The following is a 23,661-nucleotide window of genomic DNA, read 5'->3' on the forward strand; positions in this document are numbered from 1 at the left end:
TTGGAGGGCGCCACTGCTGGCGATGTGAGCTTCTTCGCCTCGCCTCGCCTCGCCTCGCCTCAGACGAGGTGTTTGCGTAATTTGCAGTGCATTCGCACCATTCCTGTCCCTGTCCCCGTCCCGACTTGTCCCGACTTTGCTCGACTGCCGCTCGCTGCCGCTCGGGTCGTGGCCCATATAACAGCGCAAGCACAAGAAACGTCTGCAGGAGATGAGGAGACGAGACGAGACGACTAAAGAATAAATTTATAATTACATATCGAAGTGGGAATTGTACACCGCTACACAACAACAGGCGCTGACGTATTTCAGAACATATCTGCCGATTCGTACTGTTTTGTCGTTTTCAAAGACTTCCTGGCGAACTTGGTTAGCACAATCTCCCTCAAACTGAGATATTTACTGCAATTTCGCACCTTATGGTCATTACAGTAGATTAAAATGCTTAAGCAAGAATCTTTGTCACAACAGAACGGTGGTATGGAAAGAAGGCGGTATAAAAAAAAAAAAAAGTAAATGAAAGGGAGCCAACAGCACGTGGTGTTCCCAGGTGGTCACCCATCCAAGTACTAACCACGCCCGATGTTGCTTAACTTCGGTTATCGGAAGAGAACCGGTGTACTCAACATGGTATGGCCGTTGGCGCCCATATAATGTAGGCGCATGGCAGAATTCGCATTCGGTTCTTATCCCAACACACACAAAATCATACTTTTCGGTCGAAAGCAGCCGCATTCTTTTTTATTGACAATTCGTCACGTTAGCGCGAACGCATTCCTGAGTTCCAAAACTTATGAGCCGGAAGGACGCGCTTCGTGTATTTTTGTTGTTGTTGTGAGATTTATAAATTTATTTATTAACATTACACCGTTACAAGCTAACAACTTTACAACATAAAACACGAACAGAGTTGTAATTGTAAGCACTTCCTTCTGCAATCCGACGTGCCAGCAGAGCGACTGCCGAATTAGCGGGCGCGCCGCCGTGTGTGTGAGACGCGCAGCTTCTCGTTGCACCTCCTGTCATCCGCTTGGCGCGTGCAGCCTTCGACACTCGCGGAAGACGCATCTTGTCCCTGGTGTCCAGCGCAGGAGGGCTGGCGCGCGGCCGACCGGCGTATGGCCTGTGCGGGGTGTGGCAGAGTGTTGTTGGAGGGCGCCACTGCTGGCGATGTGAGCTTCCCCGCCTCGCCTCAGACGAGGTGTTTGCGTAATTTGCAGTGCATTCGCACCATTCCTGTCCCTGTCCCCGTCCCGACTTGTCCCGACTTTGCTCGGCTGCCGCTCGCTGCCGCTCGGGTCGTGGCCCATATAACAGCGCAAGCACAAGAAACGTCTGCAGGAGATGACGAGACGAGACGAGTCGACTAAGGAATAAATTTATAATTACATATCGAAGTAGGAATTGTACACCGCTACACAACAACAGGCGCTGACGTATTCCAGAACACATCTGCCGATTCGTACTGTTTTGTCGTTTTCAAAGACTTCCTGGCGATCTTGGTTAGCACATTCTCCCTCAAACTGAGATATTTACTGCAATTTCGCACCTTATGGTCATTACAGTAGATTAAAATGCTTAAGCAAGAATCTTTGTCACAACAGAACGGTGGTATGGAAAGAGGGCGGTATAAAAAAAAAAAAAGAAAATGAAAGGGAGCCAACAGCACGTGGTGTTCCCAAGTGGTCACCCATCCAAGTACTAACCACGCCCGATGTTGCTTAACTTCGGTGATCGGACGAGAACCGGTGTACTCAACATGGTATGGCCGTTGGCGCCCATATAATGTAGGCGCATGGCAGAATTCGCATTCGGTTCTTATCCCAACACACACAAAATCATACTTTTCGGTCGAAAGCAGCCGCATTTTTTTTTTATTGACAATTCGTCACGTTAGCGCGAACGCAATCCTGAGTTCCAAAACTTATGAGCCGGAAGGACGCGCTTCGTGTATTTTTTTTTTTTGTGAGATTTATAAATTTATTTATTAACATTACATCGTTACAAGCTAACACCTTTACAACATAAAACACGAACAGAGTTGTAATTGTAAGCACTTCCTTCTGCAATCCGACGTGCCAGCAGAGCGACTGCCGAATTAGCGGGCGCGCCGCCGTGTGTGTGAGACGCGCAGCTTCTCGTTGCACCTCCTGTCATTCGCTTGGCGCGTGCAGCCTTCGACACTCGCGGAAGACGCATCTTGTCCCTGGTGTCCAGCGCAGGAGGGCTGGCGCGCGGCCGACCGGCGTATGGCCTGTGCGGGGTGTGGCAGAGTGTTGTTGGAGGGCGCCACTGCTGGCGATGTGAGCTTCCCCGCCTCGCCTCAGACGAGGTGTTTGCGTAATTTGCAGTGCATTCGCACCATTCCTGTCCCTGTCCCCGTCCCGACTTGTCCCGACTTTGCTCGACTGCCGCTCGCTGCCGCTCGGGTCGTGGCCCATATAACAGCGCAAGCACAAGAAACGTCTGCAGGAGATGAGGAGACGAGACGAGACGACTAAAGAATAAATTTATAATTACATATCGAAGTGGGAATTGTACACCGCTACACAACAACAGGCGCTGACGTATTTCAGAACATATCTGCCGATTCGTACTGTTTTGTCGTTTTCAAAGACTTCCTGGCGAACTTGGTTAGCACAATCTCCCTCAAACTGAGATATTTACTGCAATTTCGCACCTTATGGTCATTACAGTAGATTAAAATGCTTAAGCAAGAATCTTTGTCACAACAGAACGGTGGTATGGAAAGAAGGCGGTATAAAAAAAAAAAAAAGTAAATGAAAGGGAGCCAACAGCACGTGGTGTTCCCAGGTGGTCACCCATCCAAGTACTAACCACGCCCGATGTTGCTTAACTTCGGTTATCGGAAGAGAACCGGTGTACTCAACATGGTATGGCCGTTGGCGCCCATATAATGTAGGCGCATGGCAGAATTCGCATTCGGTTCTTATCCCAACACACACAAAATCATACTTTTCGGTCGAAAGCAGCCGCATTCTTTTTTATTGACAATTCGTCACGTTAGCGCGAACGCATTCCTGAGTTCCAAAACTTATGAGCCGGAAGGACGCGCTTCGTGTATTTTTGTTGTTGTTGTGAGATTTATAAATTTATTTATTAACATTACACCGTTACAAGCTAACAACTTTACAACATAAAACACGAACAGAGTTGTAATTGTAAGCACTTCCTTCTGCAATCCGACGTGCCAGCAGAGCGACTGCCGAATTAGCGGGCGCGCCGCCGTGTGTGTGAGACGCGCAGCTTCTCGTTGCACCTCCTGTCATCCGCTTGGCGCGTGCAGCCTTCGACACTCGCGGAAGACGCATCTTGTCCCTGGTGTCCAGCGCAGGAGGGCTGGCGCGCGGCCGACCGGCGTATGGCCTGTGCGGGGTGTGGCAGAGTGTTGTTGGAGGGCGCCACTGCTGGCGATGTGAGCTTCTTCGCCTCGCCTCGCCTCGCCTCGCCTCAGACGAGGTGTTTGCGTAATTTGCAGTGCATTCGCACCATTCCTGTCCCTGTCCCCGTCCCGACTTGTCCCGACTTTGCTCGACTGCCGCTCGCTGCCGCTCGGGTCGTGGCCCATATAACAGCGCAAGCACAAGAAACGTCTGCAGGAGATGAGGAGACGAGACGAGACGACTAAAGAATAAATTTATAATTACATATCGAAGTGGGAATTGTACACCGCTACACAACAACAGGCGCTGACGTATTTCAGAACATATCTGCCGATTCGTACTGTTTTGTCGTTTTCAAAGACTTCCTGGCGAACTTGGTTAGCACAATCTCCCTCAAACTGAGATATTTACTGCAATTTCGCACCTTATGGTCATTACAGTAGATTAAAATGCTTAAGCAAGAATCTTTGTCACAACAGAACGGTGGTATGGAAAGAAGGCGGTATAAAAAAAAAAAAAAGTAAATGAAAGGGAGCCAACAGCACGTGGTGTTCCCAGGTGGTCACCCATCCAAGTACTAACCACGCCCGATGTTGCTTAACTTCGGTTATCGGAAGAGAACCGGTGTACTCAACATGGTATGGCCGTTGGCGCCCATATAATGTAGGCGCATGGCAGAATTCGCATTCGGTTCTTATCCCAACACACACAAAATCATACTTTTCGGTCGAAAGCAGCCGCATTCTTTTTTATTGACAATTCGTCACGTTAGCGCGAACGCATTCCTGAGTTCCAAAACTTATGAGCCGGAAGGACGCGCTTCGTGTATTTTTGTTGTTGTTGTGAGATTTATAAATTTATTTATTAACATTACACCGTTACAAGCTAACAACTTTACAACATAAAACACGAACAGAATTGCAATTGTAAGCACTTCCTTCCGCAATCCGACGTGCCAGCAGAGCGACTGCCGAATTAGCGGGCGCGCCGCCGTGTGTGTGAGACGCGCAGCTTCTCGTTGCACCTCCTGTCATCCGCTTGGCGCGTGCAGCCTTCGACACTCGCGGAAGACGCATCTTGTCCCTGGTGTCCAGCGCAGGAGGGCTGGCGCGCGGCCGACCGGCGTATGGCCTGTGCGGGGTGTGGCAGAGTGTTGTTGGAGGGCGCCACTGCTGGCGATGTGAGCTTCTTCGCCTCGCCTCGCCTCGCCTCGCCTCAGACGAGGTGTTTGCGTAATTTGCAGTGCATTCGCACCATTCCTGTCCCTGTCCCCGTCCCGACTTGTCCCGACTTTGCTCGACTGCCGCTCGCTGCCGCTCGGGTCGTGGCCCATATAACAGCGCAAGCACAAGAAACGTCTGCAGGAGATGAGGAGACGAGACGAGACGACTAAAGAATAAATTTATAATTACATATCGAAGTGGGAATTGTACACCGCTACACAACAACAGGCGCTGACGTATTTCAGAACATATCTGCCGATTCGTACTGTTTTGTCGTTTTCAAAGACTTCCTGGCGAACTTGGTTAGCACAATCTCCCTCAAACTGAGATATTTACTGCAATTTCGCACCTTATGGTCATTACAGTAGATTAAAATGCTTAAGCAAGAATCTTTGTCACAACAGAACGGTGGTATGGAAAGAAGGCGGTATAAAAAAAAAAAAAAGTAAATGAAAGGGAGCCAACAGCACGTGGTGTTCCCAGGTGGTCACCCATCCAAGTACTAACCACGCCCGATGTTGCTTAACTTCGGTTATCGGAAGAGAACCGGTGTACTCAACATGGTATGGCCGTTGGCGCCCATATAATGTAGGCGCATGGCAGAATTCGCATTCGGTTCTTATCCCAACACACACAAAATCATACTTTTCGGTCGAAAGCAGCCGCATTCTTTTTTATTGACAATTCGTCACGTTAGCGCGAACGCATTCCTGAGTTCCAAAACTTATGAGCCGGAAGGACGCGCTTCGTGTATTTTTGTTGTTGTTGTGAGATTTATAAATTTATTTATTAACATTACACCGTTACAAGCTAACAACTTTACAACATAAAACACGAACAGAGTTGTAATTGTAAGCACTTCCTTCTGCAATCCGACGTGCCAGCAGAGCGACTGCCGAATTAGCGGGCGCGCCGCCGTGTGTGTGAGACGCGCAGCTTCTCGTTGCACCTCCTGTCATCCGCTTGGCGCGTGCAGCCTTCGACACTCGCGGAAGACGCATCTTGTCCCTGGTGTCCAGCGCAGGAGGGCTGGCGCGCGGCCGACCGGCGTATGGCCTGTGCGGGGTGTGGCAGAGTGTTGTTGGAGGGCGCCACTGCTGGCGATGTGAGCTTCCCCGCCTCGCCTCAGACGAGGTGTTTGCGTAATTTGCAGTGCATTCGCACCATTCCTGTCCCTGTCCCCGTCCCGACTTGTCCCGACTTTGCTCGGCTGCCGCTCGCTGCCGCTCGGGTCGTGGCCCATATAACAGCGCAAGCACAAGAAACGTCTGCAGGAGATGACGAGACGAGACGAGTCGACTAAGGAATAAATTTATAATTACATATCGAAGTAGGAATTGTACACCGCTACACAACAACAGGCGCTGACGTATTCCAGAACACATCTGCCGATTCGTACTGTTTTGTCGTTTTCAAAGACTTCCTGGCGATCTTGGTTAGCACATTCTCCCTCAAACTGAGATATTTACTGCAATTTCGCACCTTATGGTCATTACAGTAGATTAAAATGCTTAAGCAAGAATCTTTGTCACAACAGAACGGTGGTATGGAAAGAGGGCGGTATAAAAAAAAAAAAAGAAAATGAAAGGGAGCCAACAGCACGTGGTGTTCCCAAGTGGTCACCCATCCAAGTACTAACCACGCCCGATGTTGCTTAACTTCGGTGATCGGACGAGAACCGGTGTACTCAACATGGTATGGCCGTTGGCGCCCATATAATGTAGGCGCATGGCAGAATTCGCATTCGGTTCTTATCCCAACACACACAAAATCATACTTTTCGGTCGAAAGCAGCCGCATTTTTTTTTTATTGACAATTCGTCACGTTAGCGCGAACGCAATCCTGAGTTCCAAAACTTATGAGCCGGAAGGACGCGCTTCGTGTATTTTTTTTTTTTGTGAGATTTATAAATTTATTTATTAACATTACATCGTTACAAGCTAACACCTTTACAACATAAAACACGAACAGAGTTGTAATTGTAAGCACTTCCTTCTGCAATCCGACGTGCCAGCAGAGCGACTGCCGAATTAGCGGGCGCGCCGCCGTGTGTGTGAGACGCGCAGCTTCTCGTTGCACCTCCTGTCATTCGCTTGGCGCGTGCAGCCTTCGACACTCGCGGAAGACGCATCTTGTCCCTGGTGTCCAGCGCAGGAGGGCTGGCGCGCGGCCGACCGGCGTATGGCCTGTGCGGGGTGTGGCAGAGTGTTGTTGGAGGGCGCCACTGCTGGCGATGTGAGCTTCCCCGCCTCGCCTCAGACGAGGTGTTTGCGTAATTTGCAGTGCATTCGCACCATTCCTGTCCCTGTCCCCGTCCCGACTTGTCCCGACTTTGCTCGGCTGCCGCTCGCTGCCGCTCGGGTCGTGGCCCATATAACAGCGCAAGCACAAGAAACGTCTGCAGGAGATGACGAGACGAGACGAGTCGACTAAGGAATAAATTTATAATTACATATCGAAGTAGGAATTGTACACCGCTACACAACAACAGGCGCTGACGTATTCCAGAACACATCTGCCGATTCGTACTGTTTTGTCGTTTTCAAAGACTTCCTGGCGAACTTGGTTAGCACATTCTCCCTCAAACTGAGATATTTACTGCAATTTCGCACCTTATGGTCATTACAGTAGATTAAAATGCTTAAGCAAGAATCTTTGTCACAACAGAACGGTGGTATGGAAAGAGGGCGGTATAAAAAAAAAAAAAAAGAAAATGAAAGGGAGCCAACAGCACGTGGTGTTCCCAAGTGGTCACCCATCCAAGTACTAACCACGCCCGATGTTGCTTAACTTCGGTGATCGGACGAGAACCGGTGTACTCAACATGGTATGGCCGTTGGCGCCCATATAATGTAGGCGCATGGCAGAATTCGCATTCGGTTCTTATCCCAACACACACAAAATCATACTTTTCGGTCGAAAGCAGCCGCATTTTTTTTTTATTGACAATTCGTCACGTTAGCGCGAACGCAATCCTGAGTTCCAAAACTTATGAGCCGGAAGGACGCGCTTCGTGTATTTTTTTTTTTTGTGAGATTTATAAATTTATTTATTAACATTACATCGTTACAAGCTAACACCTTTACAACATAAAACACGAACAGAGTTGTAATTGTAAGCACTTCCTTCTGCAATCCGACGTGCCAGCAGAGCGACTGCCGAATTAGCGGGCGCGCCGCCGTGTGTGTGAGACGCGCAGCTTCTCGTTGCACCTCCTGTCATTCGCTTGGCGCGTGCAGCCTTCGACACTCGCGGAAGACGCATCTTGTCCCTGGTGTCCAGCGCAGGAGGGCTGGCGCGCGGCCGACCGGCGTATGGCCTGTGCGGGGTGTGGCAGAGTGTTGTTGGAGGGCGCCACTGCTGGCGATGTGAGCTTCCCCGCCTCGCCTCAGACGAGGTGTTTGCGTAATTTGCAGTGCATTCGCACCATTCCTGTCCCTGTCCCCGTCCCGACTTGTCCCGACTTTGCTCGGCTGCCGCTCGCTGCCGCTCGGGTCGTGGCCCATATAACAGCGCAAGCACAAGAAACGTCTGCAGGAGATGACGAGACGAGACGAGTCGACTAAGGAATAAATTTATAATTACATATCGAAGTAGGAATTGTACACCGCTACACAACAACAGGCGCTGACGTATTCCAGAACACATCTGCCGATTCGTACTGTTTTGTCGTTTTCAAAGACTTCCTGGCGAACTTGGTTAGCACATTCTCCCTCAAACTGAGATATTTACTGCAATTTCGCACCTTATGGTCATTACAGTAGATTAAAATGCTTAAGCAAGAATCTTTGTCACAACAGAACGGTGGTATGGAAAGAGGGCGGTATAAAAAAAAAAAAAAAGAAAATGAAAGGGAGCCAACAGCACGTGGTGTTCCCAAGTGGTCACCCATCCAAGTACTAACCACGCCCGATGTTGCTTAACTTCGGTGATCGGACGAGAACCGGTGTACTCAACATGGTATGGCCGTTGGCGCCCATATAATGTAGGCGCATGGCAGAATTCGCATTCGGTTCTTATCCCAACACACACAAAATCATACTTTTCGGTCGAAAGCAGCCGCATTTTTTTTTTATTGACAATTCGTCACGTTAGCGCGAACGCAATCCTGAGTTCCAAAACTTATGAGCCGGAAGGACGCGCTTCGTGTATTTTTTTTTTTTGTGAGATTTATAAATTTATTTATTAACATTACATCGTTACAAGCTAACACCTTTACAACATAAAACACGAACAGAGTTGTAATTGTAAGCACTTCCTTCTGCAATCCGACGTGCCAGCAGAGCGACTGCCGAATTAGCGGGCGCGCCGCCGTGTGTGTGAGACGCGCAGCTTCTCGTTGCACCTCCTGTCATTCGCTTGGCGCGTGCAGCCTTCGACACTCGCGGAAGACGCATCTTGTCCCTGGTGTCCAGCGCAGGAGGGCTGGCGCGCGGCCGACCGGCGTATGGCCTGTGCGGGGTGTGGCAGAGTGTTGTTGGAGGGCGCCACTGCTGGCGATGTGAGCTTCCCCGCCTCGCCTCAGACGAGGTGTTTGCGTAATTTGCAGTGCATTCGCACCATTCCTGTCCCTGTCCCCGTCCCGACTTGTCCCGACTTTGCTCGGCTGCCGCTCGCTGCCGCTCGGGTCGTGGCCCATATAACAGCGCAAGCACAAGAAACGTCTGCAGGAGATGACGAGACGAGACGAGTCGACTAAGGAATAAATTTATAATTACATATCGAAGTAGGAATTGTACACCGCTACACAACAACAGGCGCTGACGTATTCCAGAACACATCTGCCGATTCGTACTGTTTTGTCGTTTTCAAAGACTTCCTGGCGAACTTGGTTAGCACATTCTCCCTCAAACTGAGATATTTACTGCAATTTCGCACCTTATGGTCATTACAGTAGATTAAAATGCTTAAGCAAGAATCTTTGTCACAACAGAACGGTGGTATGGAAAGAGGGCGGTATAAAAAAAAAAAAAAAGAAAATGAAAGGGAGCCAACAGCACGTGGTGTTCCCAAGTGGTCACCCATCCAAGTACTAACCACGCCCGATGTTGCTTAACTTCGGTGATCGGACGAGAACCGGTGTACTCAACATGGTATGGCCGTTGGCGCCCATATAATGTAGGCGCATGGCAGAATTCGCATTCGGTTCTTATCCCAACACACACAAAATCATACTTTTCGGTCGAAAGCAGCCGCATTTTTTTTTTATTGACAATTCGTCACGTTAGCGCGAACGCAATCCTGAGTTCCAAAACTTATGAGCCGGAAGGACGCGCTTCGTGTATTTTTTTTTTTTGTGAGATTTATAAATTTATTTATTAACATTACATCGTTACAAGCTAACACCTTTACAACATAAAACACGAACAGAGTTGTAATTGTAAGCACTTCCTTCTGCAATCCGACGTGCCAGCAGAGCGACTGCCGAATTAGCGGGCGCGCCGCCGTGTGTGTGAGACGCGCAGCTTCTCGTTGCACCTCCTGTCATTCGCTTGGCGCGTGCAGCCTTCGACACTCGCGGAAGACGCATCTTGTCCCTGGTGTCCAGCGCAGGAGGGCTGGCGCGCGGCCGACCGGCGTATGGCCTGTGCGGGGTGTGGCAGAGTGTTGTTGGAGGGCGCCACTGCTGGCGATGTGAGCTTCCCCGCCTCGCCTCAGACGAGGTGTTTGCGTAATTTGCAGTGCATTCGCACCATTCCTGTCCCTGTCCCCGTCCCGACTTGTCCCGACTTTGCTCGGCTGCCGCTCGCTGCCGCTCGGGTCGTGGCCCATATAACAGCGCAAGCACAAGAAACGTCTGCAGGAGATGACGAGACGAGACGAGTCGACTAAGGAATAAATTTATAATTACATATCGAAGTAGGAATTGTACACCGCTACACAACAACAGGCGCTGACGTATTCCAGAACACATCTGCCGATTCGTACTGTTTTGTCGTTTTCAAAGACTTCCTGGCGAACTTGGTTAGCACATTCTCCCTCAAACTGAGATATTTACTGCAATTTCGCACCTTATGGTCATTACAGTAGATTAAAATGCTTAAGCAAGAATCTTTGTCACAACAGAACGGTGGTATGGAAAGAGGGCGGTATAAAAAAAAAAAAAAAGAAAATGAAAGGGAGCCAACAGCACGTGGTGTTCCCAAGTGGTCACCCATCCAAGTACTAACCACGCCCGATGTTGCTTAACTTCGGTGATCGGACGAGAACCGGTGTACTCAACATGGTATGGCCGTTGGCGCCCATATAATGTAGGCGCATGGCAGAATTCGCATTCGGTTCTTATCCCAACACACACAAAATCATACTTTTCGGTCGAAAGCAGCCGCATTTTTTTTTTATTGACAATTCGTCACGTTAGCGCGAACGCAATCCTGAGTTCCAAAACTTATGAGCCGGAAGGACGCGCTTCGTGTATTTTTTTTTGTGAGATTTATAAATTTATTTATTAACATTACATCGTTACAAGCTAACACCTTTACAACATAAAACACGAACAGAGTTGTAATTGTAAGCACTTCCTTCTGCAATCCGACGTGCCAGCAGAGCGACTGCCGAATTAGCGGGCGCGCCGCCGTGTGTGTGAGACGCGCAGCTTCTCGTTGCACCTCCTGTCATCCGCTTGGCGCGTGCAGCCTTCGACACTCGCGGAAGACGCATCTTGTCCCTGGTGTCCAGCGCAGGAGGGCTGGCGCGCGGCCGACCGGCGTATGGCCTGTGCGGGGTGTGGCAGAGTGTTGTTGGAGGGCGCCACTGCTGGCGATGTGAGCTTCCCCGCCTCGCCTCAGACGAGGTGTTTGCGTAATTTGCAGTGCATTCGCACCATTCCTGTCCCTGTCCCCGTCCCGACTTGTCCCGACTTTGCTCGGCTGCCGCTCGCTGCCGCTCGGGTCGTGGCCCATATAACAGCGCAAGCACAAGAAACGTCTGCAGGAGATGACGAGACGAGACGAGTCGACTAAGGAATAAATTTATAATTACATATCGAAGTAGGAATTGTACACCGCTACACAACAACAGGCGCTGACGTATTCCAGAACACATCTGCCGATTCGTACTGTTTTGTCGTTTTCAAAGACTTCCTGGCGATCTTGGTTAGCACATTCTCCCTCAAACTGAGATATTTACTGCAATTTCGCACCTTATGGTCATTACAGTAGATTAAAATGCTTAAGCAAGAATCTTTGTCACAACAGAACGGTGGTATGGAAAGAGGGCGGTATAAAAAAAAAAAAAGAAAATGAAAGGGAGCCAACAGCACGTGGTGTTCCCAAGTGGTCACCCATCCAAGTACTAACCACGCCCGATGTTGCTTAACTTCGGTGATCGGACGAGAACCGGTGTACTCAACATGGTATGGCCGTTGGCGCCCATATAATGTAGGCGCATGGCAGAATTCGCATTCGGTTCTTATCCCAACACACACAAAATCATACTTTTCGGTCGAAAGCAGCCGCATTTTTTTTTTATTGACAATTCGTCACGTTAGCGCGAACGCAATCCTGAGTTCCAAAACTTATGAGCCGGAAGGACGCGCTTCGTGTATTTTTTTTTTTTGTGAGATTTATAAATTTATTTATTAACATTACATCGTTACAAGCTAACACCTTTACAACATAAAACACGAACAGAGTTGTAATTGTAAGCACTTCCTTCTGCAATCCGACGTGCCAGCAGAGCGACTGCCGAATTAGCGGGCGCGCCGCCGTGTGTGTGAGACGCGCAGCTTCTCGTTGCACCTCCTGTCATTCGCTTGGCGCGTGCAGCCTTCGACACTCGCGGAAGACGCATCTTGTCCCTGGTGTCCAGCGCAGGAGGGCTGGCGCGCGGCCGACCGGCGTATGGCCTGTGCGGGGTGTGGCAGAGTGTTGTTGGAGGGCGCCACTGCTGGCGATGTGAGCTTCCCCGCCTCGCCTCAGACGAGGTGTTTGCGTAATTTGCAGTGCATTCGCACCATTCCTGTCCCTGTCCCCGTCCCGACTTGTCCCGACTTTGCTCGGCTGCCGCTCGCTGCCGCTCGGGTCGTGGCCCATATAACAGCGCAAGCACAAGAAACGTCTGCAGGAGATGACGAGACGAGACGAGTCGACTAAGGAATAAATTTATAATTACATATCGAAGTAGGAATTGTACACCGCTACACAACAACAGGCGCTGACGTATTCCAGAACACATCTGCCGATTCGTACTGTTTTGTCGTTTTCAAAGACTTCCTGGCGAACTTGGTTAGCACATTCTCCCTCAAACTGAGATATTTACTGCAATTTCGCACCTTATGGTCATTACAGTAGATTAAAATGCTTAAGCAAGAATCTTTGTCACAACAGAACGGTGGTATGGAAAGAGGGCGGTATAAAAAAAAAAAAAAAGAAAATGAAAGGGAGCCAACAGCACGTGGTGTTCCCAAGTGGTCACCCATCCAAGTACTAACCACGCCCGATGTTGCTTAACTTCGGTGATCGGACGAGAACCGGTGTACTCAACATGGTATGGCCGTTGGCGCCCATATAATGTAGGCGCATGGCAGAATTCGCATTCGGTTCTTATCCCAACACACACAAAATCATACTTTTCGGTCGAAAGCAGCCGCATTTTTTTTTTATTGACAATTCGTCACGTTAGCGCGAACGCAATCCTGAGTTCCAAAACTTATGAGCCGGAAGGACGCGCTTCGTGTATTTTTTTTTTGTGAGATTTATAAATTTATTTATTAACATTACATCGTTACAAGCTAACACCTTTACAACATAAAACACGAACAGAGTTGTAATTGTAAGCACTTCCTTCTGCAATCCGACGTGCCAGCAGAGCGACTGCCGAATTAGCGGGCGCGCCGCCGTGTGTGTGAGACGCGCAGCTTCTCGTTGCACCTCCTGTCATCCGCTTGGCGCGTGCAGCCTTCGACACTCGCGGAAGACGCATCTTGTCCCTGGTGTCCAGCGCAGGAGGGCTGGCGCGCGGCCGACCGGCGTATGGCCTGTGCGGGGTGTGGCAGAGTGTTGTTGGAGGGCGCCACTGCTGGCGATGTGAGCTTCCCCGCCTCGCCTCAGACGAGGTGTTTGCGTAATTTGCAGTGCATTCGCACCATTCCTGTCCCTGTCCCCGTCCCGACTTGTCCCGACTTTGCTCGGCTGCCGCTCGCTGCCGCTCGGGTCGTGGCCCATATAACAGCGCAAGCACAAGAAACGTCTGCAGGAGATGACGAGACGAGACGAGTCGACTAAGGAATAAATTTATAATTACATATCGAAGTAGGAATTGTACACCGCTACACAACAACAGGCGCTGACGTATTCCAGAACACATCTGCCGATTCGTACTGTTTTGTCGTTTTCAAAGACTTCCTGGCGATCTTGGTTAGCACATTCTCCCTCAAACTGAGATATTTACTGCAATTTCGCACCTTATGGTCATTACAGTAGATTAAAATGCTTAAGCAAGAATCTTTGTCACAACAGAACGGTGGTATGGAAAGAGGGCGGTATAAAAAAAAAAAAAAGAAAATGAAAGGGAGCCAACAGCACGTGGTGTTCCCAAGTGGTCACCCATCCAAGTACTAACCACGCCCGATGTTGCTTAACTTCGGTGATCGGACGAGAACCGGTGTACTCAACATGGTATGGCCGTTGGCGCCCATATAATGTAGGCGCATGGCAGAATTCGCATTCGGTTCTTATCCCAACACACACAAAATCATACTTTTCGGTCGAAAGCAGCCGCATTTTTTTTTTATTGACAATTCGTCACGTTAGCGCGAACGCAATCCTGAGTTCCAAAACTTATGAGCCGGAAGGACGCGCTTCGTGTATTTTTTTTTTTTGTGAGATTTATAAATTTATTTATTAACATTACATCGTTACAAGCTAACACCTTTACAACATAAAACACGAACAGAGTTGTAATTGTAAGCACTTCCTTCTGCAATCCGACGTGCCAGCAGAGCGACTGCCGAATTAGCGGGCGCGCCGCCGTGTGTGTGAGACGCGCAGCTTCTCGTTGCACCTCCTGTCATTCGCTTGGCGCGTGCAGCCTTCGACACTCGCGGAAGACGCATCTTGTCCCTGGTGTCCAGCGCAGGAGGGCTGGCGCGCGGCCGACCGGCGTATGGCCTGTGCGGGGTGTGGCAGAGTGTTGTTGGAGGGCGCCACTGCTGGCGATGTGAGCTTCCCCGCCTCGCCTCAGACGAGGTGTTTGCGTAATTTGCAGTGCATTCGCACCATTCCTGTCCCTGTCCCCGTCCCGACTTGTCCCGACTTTGCTCGGCTGCCGCTCGCTGCCGCTCGGGTCGTGGCCCATATAACAGCGCAAGCACAAGAAACGTCTGCAGGAGATGACGAGACGAGACGAGTCGACTAAGGAATAAATTTATAATTACATATCGAAGTAGGAATTGTACACCGCTACACAACAACAGGCGCTGACGTATTCCAGAACACATCTGCCGATTCGTACTGTTTTGTCGTTTTCAAAGACTTCCTGGCGAACTTGGTTAGCACATTCTCCCTCAAACTGAGATATTTACTGCAATTTCGCACCTTATGGTCATTACAGTAGATTAAAATGCTTAAGCAAGAATCTTTGTCACAACAGAACGGTGGTATGGAAAGAGGGCGGTATAAAAAAAAAAAAAAAGAAAATGAAAGGGAGCCAACAGCACGTGGTGTTCCCAAGTGGTCACCCATCCAAGTACTAACCACGCCCGATGTTGCTTAACTTCGGTGATCGGACGAGAACCGGTGTACTCAACATGGTATGGCCGTTGGCGCCCATATAATGTAGGCGCATGGCAGAATTCGCATTCGGTTCTTATCCCAACACACACAAAATCATACTTTTCGGTCGAAAGCAGCCGCATTTTTTTTTTATTGACAATTCGTCACGTTAGCGCGAACGCAATCCTGAGTTCCAAAACTTATGAGCCGGAAGGACGCGCTTCGTGTATTTTTTTTTTGTGAGATTTATAAATTTATTTATTAACATTACATCGTTACAAGCTAACACCTTTACAACATAAAACACGAACAGAGTTGTAATTGTAAGCACTTCCTTCTGCAATCCGACGTGCCAGCAGAGCGACTGCCGAATTAGCGGGCGCGCCGCCGTGTGTGTGAGACGCGCAGCTTCTCGTTGCACCTCCTGTCATCCGCTTGGCGCGTGCAGCCTTCGACACTCGCGGAAGACGCATCTTGTCCCTGGTGTCCAGCGCAGGAGGGCTGGCGCGCGGCCGACCGGCGTATGGCCTGTGCGGGGTGTGGCAGAGTGTTGTTGGAGGGCGCCACTGCTGGCGATGTGAGCTTCCCCGCCTCGCCTCAGACGAGGTGTTTGCGTAATTTGCAGTGCATTCGCACCATTCCTGTCCCTGTCCCCGTCCCGACTTGTCCCGACTTTGCTCGGCTGCCGCTCGCTGCCGCTCGGGTCGTGGCCCATATAACAGCGCAAGCACAAGAAACGTCTGCAGGAGATGACGAGACGAGACGAGTCGACTAAGGAATAAATTTATAATTACATATCGAAGTAGGAATTGTACACCGCTACACAACAACAGGCGCTGACGTATTCCAGAACACATCTGCCGATTCGTACTGTTTTGTCGTTTTCAAAGACTTCCTGGCGATCTTGGTTAGCACATTCTCCCTCAAACTGAGATATTTACTGCAATTTCGCACCTTATGGTCATTACAGTAGATTAAAATGCTTAAGCAAGAATCTTTGTCACAACAGAACGGTGGTATGGAAAGAGGGCGGTATAAAAAAAAAAAAAGAAAATGAAAGGGAGCCAACAGCACGTGGTGTTCCCAAGTGGTCACCCATCCAAGTACTAACCACGCCCGATGTTGCTTAACTTCGGTGATCGGACGAGAACCGGTGTACTCAACATGGTATGGCCGTTGGCGCCCATATAATGTAGGCGCATGGCAGAATTCGCATTCGGTTCTTATCCCAACACACACAAAATCATACTTTTCGGTCGAAAGCAGCCGCATTTTTTTTTTATTGACAATTCGTCACGTTAGCGCGAACGCAATCCTGAGTTCCAAAACTTATGAGCCGGAAGGACGCGCTTCGTGTATTTTTTTTTTTTGTGAGATTTATAAATTTATTTATTAACATTACATCGTTACAAGCTAACACCTTTACAACATAAAACACGAACAGAGTTGTAATTGTAAGCACTTCCTTCTGCAATCCGACGTGCCAGCAGAGCGACTGCCGAATTAGCGGGCGCGCCGCCGTGTGTGTGAGACGCGCAGCTTCTCGTTGCACCTCCTGTCATTCGCTTGGCGCGTGCAGCCTTCGACACTCGCGGAAGACGCATCTTGTCCCTGGTGTCCAGCGCAGGAGGGCTGGCGCGCGGCCGACCGGCGTATGGCCTGTGCGGGGTGTGGCAGAGTGTTGTTGGAGGGCGCCACTGCTGGCGATGTGAGCTTCCCCGCCTCGCCTCAGACGAGGTGTTTGCGTAATTTGCAGTGCATTCGCACCATTCCTGTCCCTGTCCCCGTCCCGACTTGTCCCGACTTTGCTCGGCTGCCGCTCGCTGCCGCTCGGGTCGTGGCCCATATAACAGCGCAAGCACAAGAAACGTCTGCAGGAGATGACGAGACGAGACGAGTCGACTAAGGAATAAATTTATAATTACATATCGAAGTAGGAATTGTACACCGCTACACAACAACAGGCGCTGACGTATTCCAGAACACATCTGCCGATTCGTACTGTTTTGTCGTTTTCAAAGACTTCCTGGCGAACTTGGTTAGCACATTCTCCCTCAAACTGAGATATTTACTGCAATTTCGCACCTTATGGTCATTACAGTAGATTAAAATGCTTAAGCAAGAATCTTTGTCACAACAGAACGGTGGTATGGAAAGAGGGCGGTATAAAAAAAAAAAAAAAGAAAATGAAAGGGAGCCAACAGCACGTGGTGTTCCCAAGTGGTCACCCATCCAAGTACTAACCACGCCCGATGTTGCTTAACTTCGGTGATCGGACGAGAACCGGTGTACTCAACGTGGTATGGCCGTTGGCGCCCATATAATGTAGGCGCATGGCAGAATTCGCATTCGGTTCTTATCCCAACACACACAAAATCATACTTTTCGGTCGAAAGCAGCCGCATTTTTTTTTTATTGACAATTCGTCACGTTAGCGCGAACGCAATCCTGAGTTCCAAAACTTATGAGCCGGAAGGACGCGCTTCGTGTATTTTTTTTTTGTGAGATTTATAAATTTATTTATTAACATTACATCGTTACAAGCTAACACCTTTACAACATAAAACACGAACAGAGTTGTAATTGTAAGCACTTCCTTCTGCAATCCGACGTGCCAGCAGAGCGACTGCCGAATTAGCGGGCGCGCCGCCGTGTGTGTGAGACGCGCAGCTTCTCGTTGCACCTCCTGTCATCCGCTTGGCGCGTGCAGCCTTCGACACTCGCGGAAGACGCATCTTGTCCCTGGTGTCCAGCGCAGGAGGGCTGGCGCGCGGCCGACCGGCGTATGGCCTGTGCGGGGTGTGGCAGAGTGTTGTTGGAGGGCGCCACTGCTGGCGATGTGAGCTTCCCCGCCTCGCCTCAGACGAGGTGTTTGCGTAATTTGCAGTGCATTCGCACCATTCCTGTCCCTGTCCCCGTCCCGACTTGTCCCGACTTTGCTCGGCTGCCGCTCGCTGCCGCTCGGGTCGTGGCCCATATAACAGCGCAAGCACAAGAAACGTCTGCAGGAGATGACGAGACGAGACGAGTCGACTAAGGAATAAATTTATAATTACATATCGAAGTAGGAATTGTACACCGCTACACAACAACAGGCGCTGACGTATTCCAGAACACATCTGCCGATTCGTACTGTTTTGTCGTTTTCAAAGACTTCCTGGCGATCTTGGTTAGCACATTCTCCCTCAAACTGAGATATTTACTGCAATTTCGCACCTTATGGTCATTACAGTAGATTAAAATGCTTAAGCAAGAATCTTTGTCACAACAGAACGGTGGTATGGAAAGAGGGCGGTATAAAAAAAAAAAAAGAAAATGAAAGGGAGCCAACAGCACGTGGTGTTCCCAAGTGGTCACCCATCCAAGTACTAACCACGCCCGATGTTGCTTAACTTCGGTGATCGGACGAGAACCGGTGTACTCAACATGGTATGGCCGTTGGCGCCCATATAATGTAGGCGCATGGCAGAATTCGCATTCGGTTCTTATCCCAACACACACAAAATCATACTTTTCGGTCGAAAGCAGCCGCATTTTTTTTTTATTGACAATTCGTCACGTTAGCGCGAACGCAATCCTGAGTTCCAAAACTTATGAGCCGGAAGGACGCGCTTCGTGTATTTTTTTTTTTTGTGAGATTTATAAATTTATTTATTAACATTACATCGTTACAAGCTAACACCTTTACAACATAAAACACGAACAGAGTTGTAATTGTAAGCACTTCCTTCTGCAATCCGACGTGCCAGCAGAGCGACTGCCGAATTAGCGGGCGCGCCGCCGTGTGTGTGAGACGCGCAGCTTCTCGTTGCACCTCCTGTCATTCGCTTGGCGCGTGCAGCCTTCGACACTCGCGGAAGACGCATCTTGTCCCTGGTGTCCAGCGCAGGAGGGCTGGCGCGCGGCCGACCGGCGTATGGCCTGTGCGGGGTGTGGCAGAGTGTTGTTGGAGGGCGCCACTGCTGGCGATGTGAGCTTCCCCGCCTCGCCTCAGACGAGGTGTTTGCGTAATTTGCAGTGCATTCGCACCATTCCTGTCCCTGTCCCCGTCCCGACTTGTCCCGACTTTGCTCGGCTGCCGCTCGCTGCCGCTCGGGTCGTGGCCCATATAACAGCGCAAGCACAAGAAACGTCTGCAGGAGATGACGAGACGAGACGAGTCGACTAAGGAATAAATTTATAATTACATATCGAAGTAGGAATTGTACACCGCTACACAACAACAGGCGCTGACGTATTCCAGAACACATCTGCCGATTCGTACTGTTTTGTCGTTTTCAAAGACTTCCTGGCGAACTTGGTTAGCACATTCTCCCTCAAACTGAGATATTTACTGCAATTTCGCACCTTATGGTCATTACAGTAGATTAAAATGCTTAAGCAAGAATCTTTGTCACAACAGAACGGTGGTATGGAAAGAGGGCGGTATAAAAAAAAAAAAAAGAAAATGAAAGGGAGCCAACAGCACGTGGTGTTCCCAAGTGGTCACCCATCCAAGTACTAACCACGCCCGATGTTGCTTAACTTCGGTGATCGGACGAGAACCGGTGTACTCAACATGGTATGGCCGTTGGCGCCCATATAATGTAGGCGCATGGCAGAATTCGCATTCGGTTCTTATCCCAACACACACAAAATCATACTTTTCGGTCGAAAGCAGCCGCATTTTTTTTTTATTGACAATTCGTCACGTTAGCGCGAACGCAATCCTGAGTTCCAAAACTTATGAGCCGGAAGGACGCGCTTCGTGTATTTTTTTTTTTTTTTTTTTGAGATTTATAAATTTATTTATTAACATTACATCGTTACAAGCTAACACCTTTACAACATAAAACACGAACAGAGTTGTAATTGTAAGCACTTCCTTCTGCAATCCGACGTGCCAGCAGAGCGACTGCCGAATTAGCGGGCGCGCCGCCGTGTGTGTGAGACGCGCAGCTTCTCGTTGCACCTCCTGTCATCCGCTTGGCGCGTGCAGCCTTCGACACTCGCGGAAGACGCATCTTGTCCCTGGTGTCCAGCGCAGGAGGGCTGGCGCGCGGCCGACCGGCGTATGGCCTGTGCGGGGTGTGGCAGAGTGTTGTTGGAGGGCGCCACTGCTGGCGATGTGAGCTTCCCCGCCTCGCCTCAGACGAGGTGTTTGCGTAATTTGCAGTGCATTCGCACCATTCCTGTCCCTGTCCCCGTCCCGACTTGTCCCGACTTTGCTCGGCTGCCGCTCGCTGCCGCTCGGGTCGTGGCCCATATAACAGCGGAAGCACAAGAAACGTCTGCAGGAGATGACGAGACGAGACGAGTCGACTAAGGAATAAATTTATAATTACATATCGAAGTAGGAATTGTACACCGCTACACAACAACAGGCGCTGACGTATTCCAGAACACATCTGCCGATTCGTACTGTTTTGTCGTTTTCAAAGACTTCCTGGCGAACTTGGTTAGCACATTCTCCCTCAAACTGAGATATTTACTGCAATTTCGCACCTTATGGTCATTACAGTAGATTAAAATGCTTAAGCAAGAATCTTTGTCACAACAGAACGGTGGTATGGAAAGAGGGCGGTATAAAAAAAAAAAAGAAAATGAAAGGGAGCCAACAGCACGTGGTGTTCCCAAGTGGTCACCCATCCAAGTACTAACCACGCCCGATGTTGCTTAACTTCGGTGATCGGACGAGAACCGGTGTACTCAACATGGTATGGCCGTTGGCGCCCATATAATGTAGGCGCATGGCAGAATTCGCATTCGGTTCTTATCCCAACACACACAAAATCATACTTTTCGGTCGAAAGCAGCCGCATTTTTTTTTTATTGACAATTCGTCACGTTAGCGCGAACGCAATCCTGAGTTCCAAAACTTATGAGCCGGAAGGACGCGCTTCGTGTATTTTTTTTTTTTTTTGTGAGATTTATAAATTTATTTATTAACATTACATCGTTACAAGCTAACACCTTTACAACATAAAACACGAACAGAGTTGTAATTGTAAGCACTTCCTTCTGCAATCCGACGTGCCAGCAGAGCGACTGCCGAATTAGCGGGCGCGCCGCCGTGTGTGTGAGACGCGCAGCTTCTCGTTGCACCTCCTGTCATCCGCTTGGCGCGTGCAGCCTTCGACACTCGCGGAAGACGCATCTTGTCCCTGGTGTCCAGCGCAGGAGGGCTGGCGCGCGGCCGACCGGCGTATGGCCTGTGCGGGGTGTGGCAGAGTGTTGTTGGAGGGCGCCACTGCTGGCGATGTGAGCTTCCCCGCCTCGCCTCAGACGAGGTGTTTGCGTAATTTGCAGTGCATTCGCACCATTCCTGTCCCTGTCCCCGTCCCGACTTGTCCCGACTTTGCTCGGCTGCCGCTCGCTGCCGCTCGGGTCGTGGCCCATATAACAGCGCAAGCACAAGAAACGTCTGCAGGAGATGACGAGACGAGACGAGTCGACTAAGGAATAAATTTATAATTACATATCGAAGTAGGAATTGTACACCGCTACACAACAACAGGCGCTGACGTATTCCAGAACACATCTGCCGATTCGTACTGTTTTGTCGTTTTCAAAGACTTCCTGGCGATCTTGGTTAGCACATTCTCCCTCAAACTGAGATATTTACTGCAATTTCGCACCTTATGGTCATTACAGTAGATTAAAATGCTTAAGCAAGAATCTTTGTCACAACAGAACGGTGGTATGGAAAGAGGGCGGTATAAAAAAAAAAAAAGAAAATGAAAGGGAGCCAACAGCACGTGGTGTTCCCAAGTGGTCACCCATCCAAGTACTAACCACGCCCGATGTTGCTTAACTTCGGTGATCGGACGAGAACCGGTGTACTCAACATGGTATGGCCGTTGGCGCCCATATAATGTAGGCGCATGGCAGAATTCGCATTCGGTTCTTATCCCAACACACACAAAATCATACTTTTCGGTCGAAAGCAGCCGCATTTTTTTTTTATTGACAATTCGTCACGTTAGCGCGAACGCAATCCTGAGTTCCAAAACTTATGAGCCGGAAGGACGCGCTTCGTGTATTTTTTTTTTTTTGTGAGATTTATAAATTTATTTATTAACATTACATCGTTACAAGCTAACACCTTTACAACATAAAACACGAACAGAGTTGTAATTGTAAGCACTTCCTTCTGCAATCCGACGTGCCAGCAGAGCGACTGCCGAATTAGCGGGCGCGCCGCCGTGTGTGTGAGACGCGCAGCTTCTCGTTGCACCTCCTGTCATCCGCTTGGCGCGTGCAGCCTTCGACACTCGCGGAAGACGCATCTTGTCCCTGGTGTCCAGCGCAGGAGGGCTGGCGCGCGGCCGACCGGCGTATGGCCTGTGCGGGGTGTGGCAGAGTGTTGTTGGAGGGCGCCACTGCTGGCGATGTGAGCTTCCCCGCCTCGCCTCAGACGAGGTGTTTGCGTAATTTGCAGTGCATTCGCACCATTCCTGTCCCTGTCCCCGTCCCGACTTGTCCCGACTTTGCTCGGCTGCCGCTCGCTGCCGCTCGGGTCGTGGCCCATATAACAGCGCAAGCACAAGAAACGTCTGCAGGAGATGACGAGACGAGACGAGTCGACTAAGGAATAAATTTATAATTACATATCGAAGTAGGAATTGTACACCGCTACACAACAACAGGCGCTGACGTATTCCAGAACACATCTGCCGATTCGTACTGTTTTGTCGTTTTCAAAGACTTCCTGGCGAACTTGGTTAGCACATTCTCCCTCAAACTGAGATATTTACTGCAATTTCGCACCTTATGGTCATTACAGTAGATTAAAATGCTTAAGCAAGAATCTTTGTCACAACAGAACGGTGGTATGGAAAGAGGGCGGTATAAAAAAAAAAAAAAGAAAATGAAAGGGAGCCAACAGCACGTGGTGTTCCCAAGTGGTCACCCATCCAAGTACTAACCACGCCCGATGTTGCTTAACTTCGGTGATCGGACGAGAACCGGTGTACTCAACATGGTATGGCCGTTGGCGCCCATATAATGTAGGCGCATGGCAGAATTCGCATTCGGTTCTTATCCCAACACACACAAAATCATACTTTTCGGTCGAAAGCAGCCGCATTTTTTTTTTATTGACAATTCGTCACGTTAGCGCGAACGCAATCCTGAGTTCCAAAACTTATGAGCCGGAAGGACGCGCTTCGTGTATTTTTTTTTTTTTTTTGTGAGATTTATAAATTTATTTATTAACATTACATCGTTACAAGCTAACACCTTTACAACATAAAACACGAACAGAGTTGTAATTGTAAGCACTTCCTTCTGCAATCCGACGTGCCAGCAGAGCGACTGCCGAATTAGCGGGCGCGCCGCCG

General features: G+C 49.5%; 21 non-coding genes across 21 annotated transcripts; all 21 read right to left on the reverse strand.

Moving 5' to 3' along the window:
- Positions 1-525: 525 nt before the first annotated feature.
- LOC124563315 lies at positions 526-644 on the reverse strand. The gene has a single exon (XR_006970083.1). It is a non-coding gene; the product is annotated as a 5S ribosomal RNA (ribosomal RNA).
- Positions 645-1,657: 1,013 nt separating this feature from the next.
- LOC124563143 lies at positions 1,658-1,776 on the reverse strand. Its single transcript, XR_006969927.1, has one exon. It is a non-coding gene; the product is annotated as a 5S ribosomal RNA (ribosomal RNA).
- Positions 1,777-2,789: 1,013 nt separating this feature from the next.
- LOC124563316 lies at positions 2,790-2,908 on the reverse strand. Its single transcript, XR_006970084.1, has one exon. It is a non-coding gene; the product is annotated as a 5S ribosomal RNA (ribosomal RNA).
- A 1,029-nt stretch (positions 2,909-3,937) lies between these two features.
- On the reverse strand, positions 3,938-4,056 carry LOC124563317. The gene has a single exon (XR_006970085.1). It is a non-coding gene; the product is annotated as a 5S ribosomal RNA (ribosomal RNA).
- A 1,029-nt stretch (positions 4,057-5,085) lies between these two features.
- LOC124563319 lies at positions 5,086-5,204 on the reverse strand. Its single transcript, XR_006970086.1, has one exon. It is a non-coding gene; the product is annotated as a 5S ribosomal RNA (ribosomal RNA).
- A 1,013-nt stretch (positions 5,205-6,217) lies between these two features.
- On the reverse strand, positions 6,218-6,336 carry LOC124563144. Its single transcript, XR_006969928.1, has one exon. It is a non-coding gene; the product is annotated as a 5S ribosomal RNA (ribosomal RNA).
- A 1,014-nt stretch (positions 6,337-7,350) lies between these two features.
- Positions 7,351-7,469, reverse strand: LOC124563145. Its single transcript, XR_006969929.1, has one exon. It is a non-coding gene; the product is annotated as a 5S ribosomal RNA (ribosomal RNA).
- Positions 7,470-8,483: 1,014 nt separating this feature from the next.
- On the reverse strand, positions 8,484-8,602 carry LOC124563146. Its single transcript, XR_006969930.1, has one exon. It is a non-coding gene; the product is annotated as a 5S ribosomal RNA (ribosomal RNA).
- A 1,014-nt stretch (positions 8,603-9,616) lies between these two features.
- On the reverse strand, positions 9,617-9,735 carry LOC124563147. The gene has a single exon (XR_006969931.1). It is a non-coding gene; the product is annotated as a 5S ribosomal RNA (ribosomal RNA).
- Positions 9,736-10,749: 1,014 nt separating this feature from the next.
- Positions 10,750-10,868, reverse strand: LOC124563149. The gene has a single exon (XR_006969933.1). It is a non-coding gene; the product is annotated as a 5S ribosomal RNA (ribosomal RNA).
- A 1,009-nt stretch (positions 10,869-11,877) lies between these two features.
- On the reverse strand, positions 11,878-11,996 carry LOC124563150. Its single transcript, XR_006969934.1, has one exon. It is a non-coding gene; the product is annotated as a 5S ribosomal RNA (ribosomal RNA).
- A 1,014-nt stretch (positions 11,997-13,010) lies between these two features.
- LOC124563151 lies at positions 13,011-13,129 on the reverse strand. The gene has a single exon (XR_006969935.1). It is a non-coding gene; the product is annotated as a 5S ribosomal RNA (ribosomal RNA).
- Positions 13,130-14,140: 1,011 nt separating this feature from the next.
- Positions 14,141-14,259, reverse strand: LOC124563153. Its single transcript, XR_006969936.1, has one exon. It is a non-coding gene; the product is annotated as a 5S ribosomal RNA (ribosomal RNA).
- Positions 14,260-15,273: 1,014 nt separating this feature from the next.
- LOC124563154 lies at positions 15,274-15,392 on the reverse strand. Its single transcript, XR_006969937.1, has one exon. It is a non-coding gene; the product is annotated as a 5S ribosomal RNA (ribosomal RNA).
- A 1,010-nt stretch (positions 15,393-16,402) lies between these two features.
- On the reverse strand, positions 16,403-16,521 carry LOC124563155. The gene has a single exon (XR_006969938.1). It is a non-coding gene; the product is annotated as a 5S ribosomal RNA (ribosomal RNA).
- A 1,014-nt stretch (positions 16,522-17,535) lies between these two features.
- Positions 17,536-17,654, reverse strand: LOC124563282. The gene has a single exon (XR_006970053.1). It is a non-coding gene; the product is annotated as a 5S ribosomal RNA (ribosomal RNA).
- Positions 17,655-18,664: 1,010 nt separating this feature from the next.
- Positions 18,665-18,783, reverse strand: LOC124563156. The gene has a single exon (XR_006969939.1). It is a non-coding gene; the product is annotated as a 5S ribosomal RNA (ribosomal RNA).
- Positions 18,784-19,796: 1,013 nt separating this feature from the next.
- On the reverse strand, positions 19,797-19,915 carry LOC124563157. Its single transcript, XR_006969940.1, has one exon. It is a non-coding gene; the product is annotated as a 5S ribosomal RNA (ribosomal RNA).
- Positions 19,916-20,931: 1,016 nt separating this feature from the next.
- LOC124563158 lies at positions 20,932-21,050 on the reverse strand. Its single transcript, XR_006969941.1, has one exon. It is a non-coding gene; the product is annotated as a 5S ribosomal RNA (ribosomal RNA).
- A 1,015-nt stretch (positions 21,051-22,065) lies between these two features.
- On the reverse strand, positions 22,066-22,184 carry LOC124563159. Its single transcript, XR_006969942.1, has one exon. It is a non-coding gene; the product is annotated as a 5S ribosomal RNA (ribosomal RNA).
- Positions 22,185-23,198: 1,014 nt separating this feature from the next.
- On the reverse strand, positions 23,199-23,317 carry LOC124563161. The gene has a single exon (XR_006969944.1). It is a non-coding gene; the product is annotated as a 5S ribosomal RNA (ribosomal RNA).
- Positions 23,318-23,661: the final 344 nt, after the last annotated feature.

The sequence above is a fragment of the Schistocerca americana genome, unplaced genomic scaffold (genome assembly GCF_021461395.2).
Source record: "Schistocerca americana isolate TAMUIC-IGC-003095 unplaced genomic scaffold, iqSchAmer2.1 HiC_scaffold_119, whole genome shotgun sequence".
Lineage (NCBI taxonomy): Eukaryota > Metazoa > Arthropoda > Insecta > Orthoptera > Acrididae > Schistocerca > Schistocerca americana.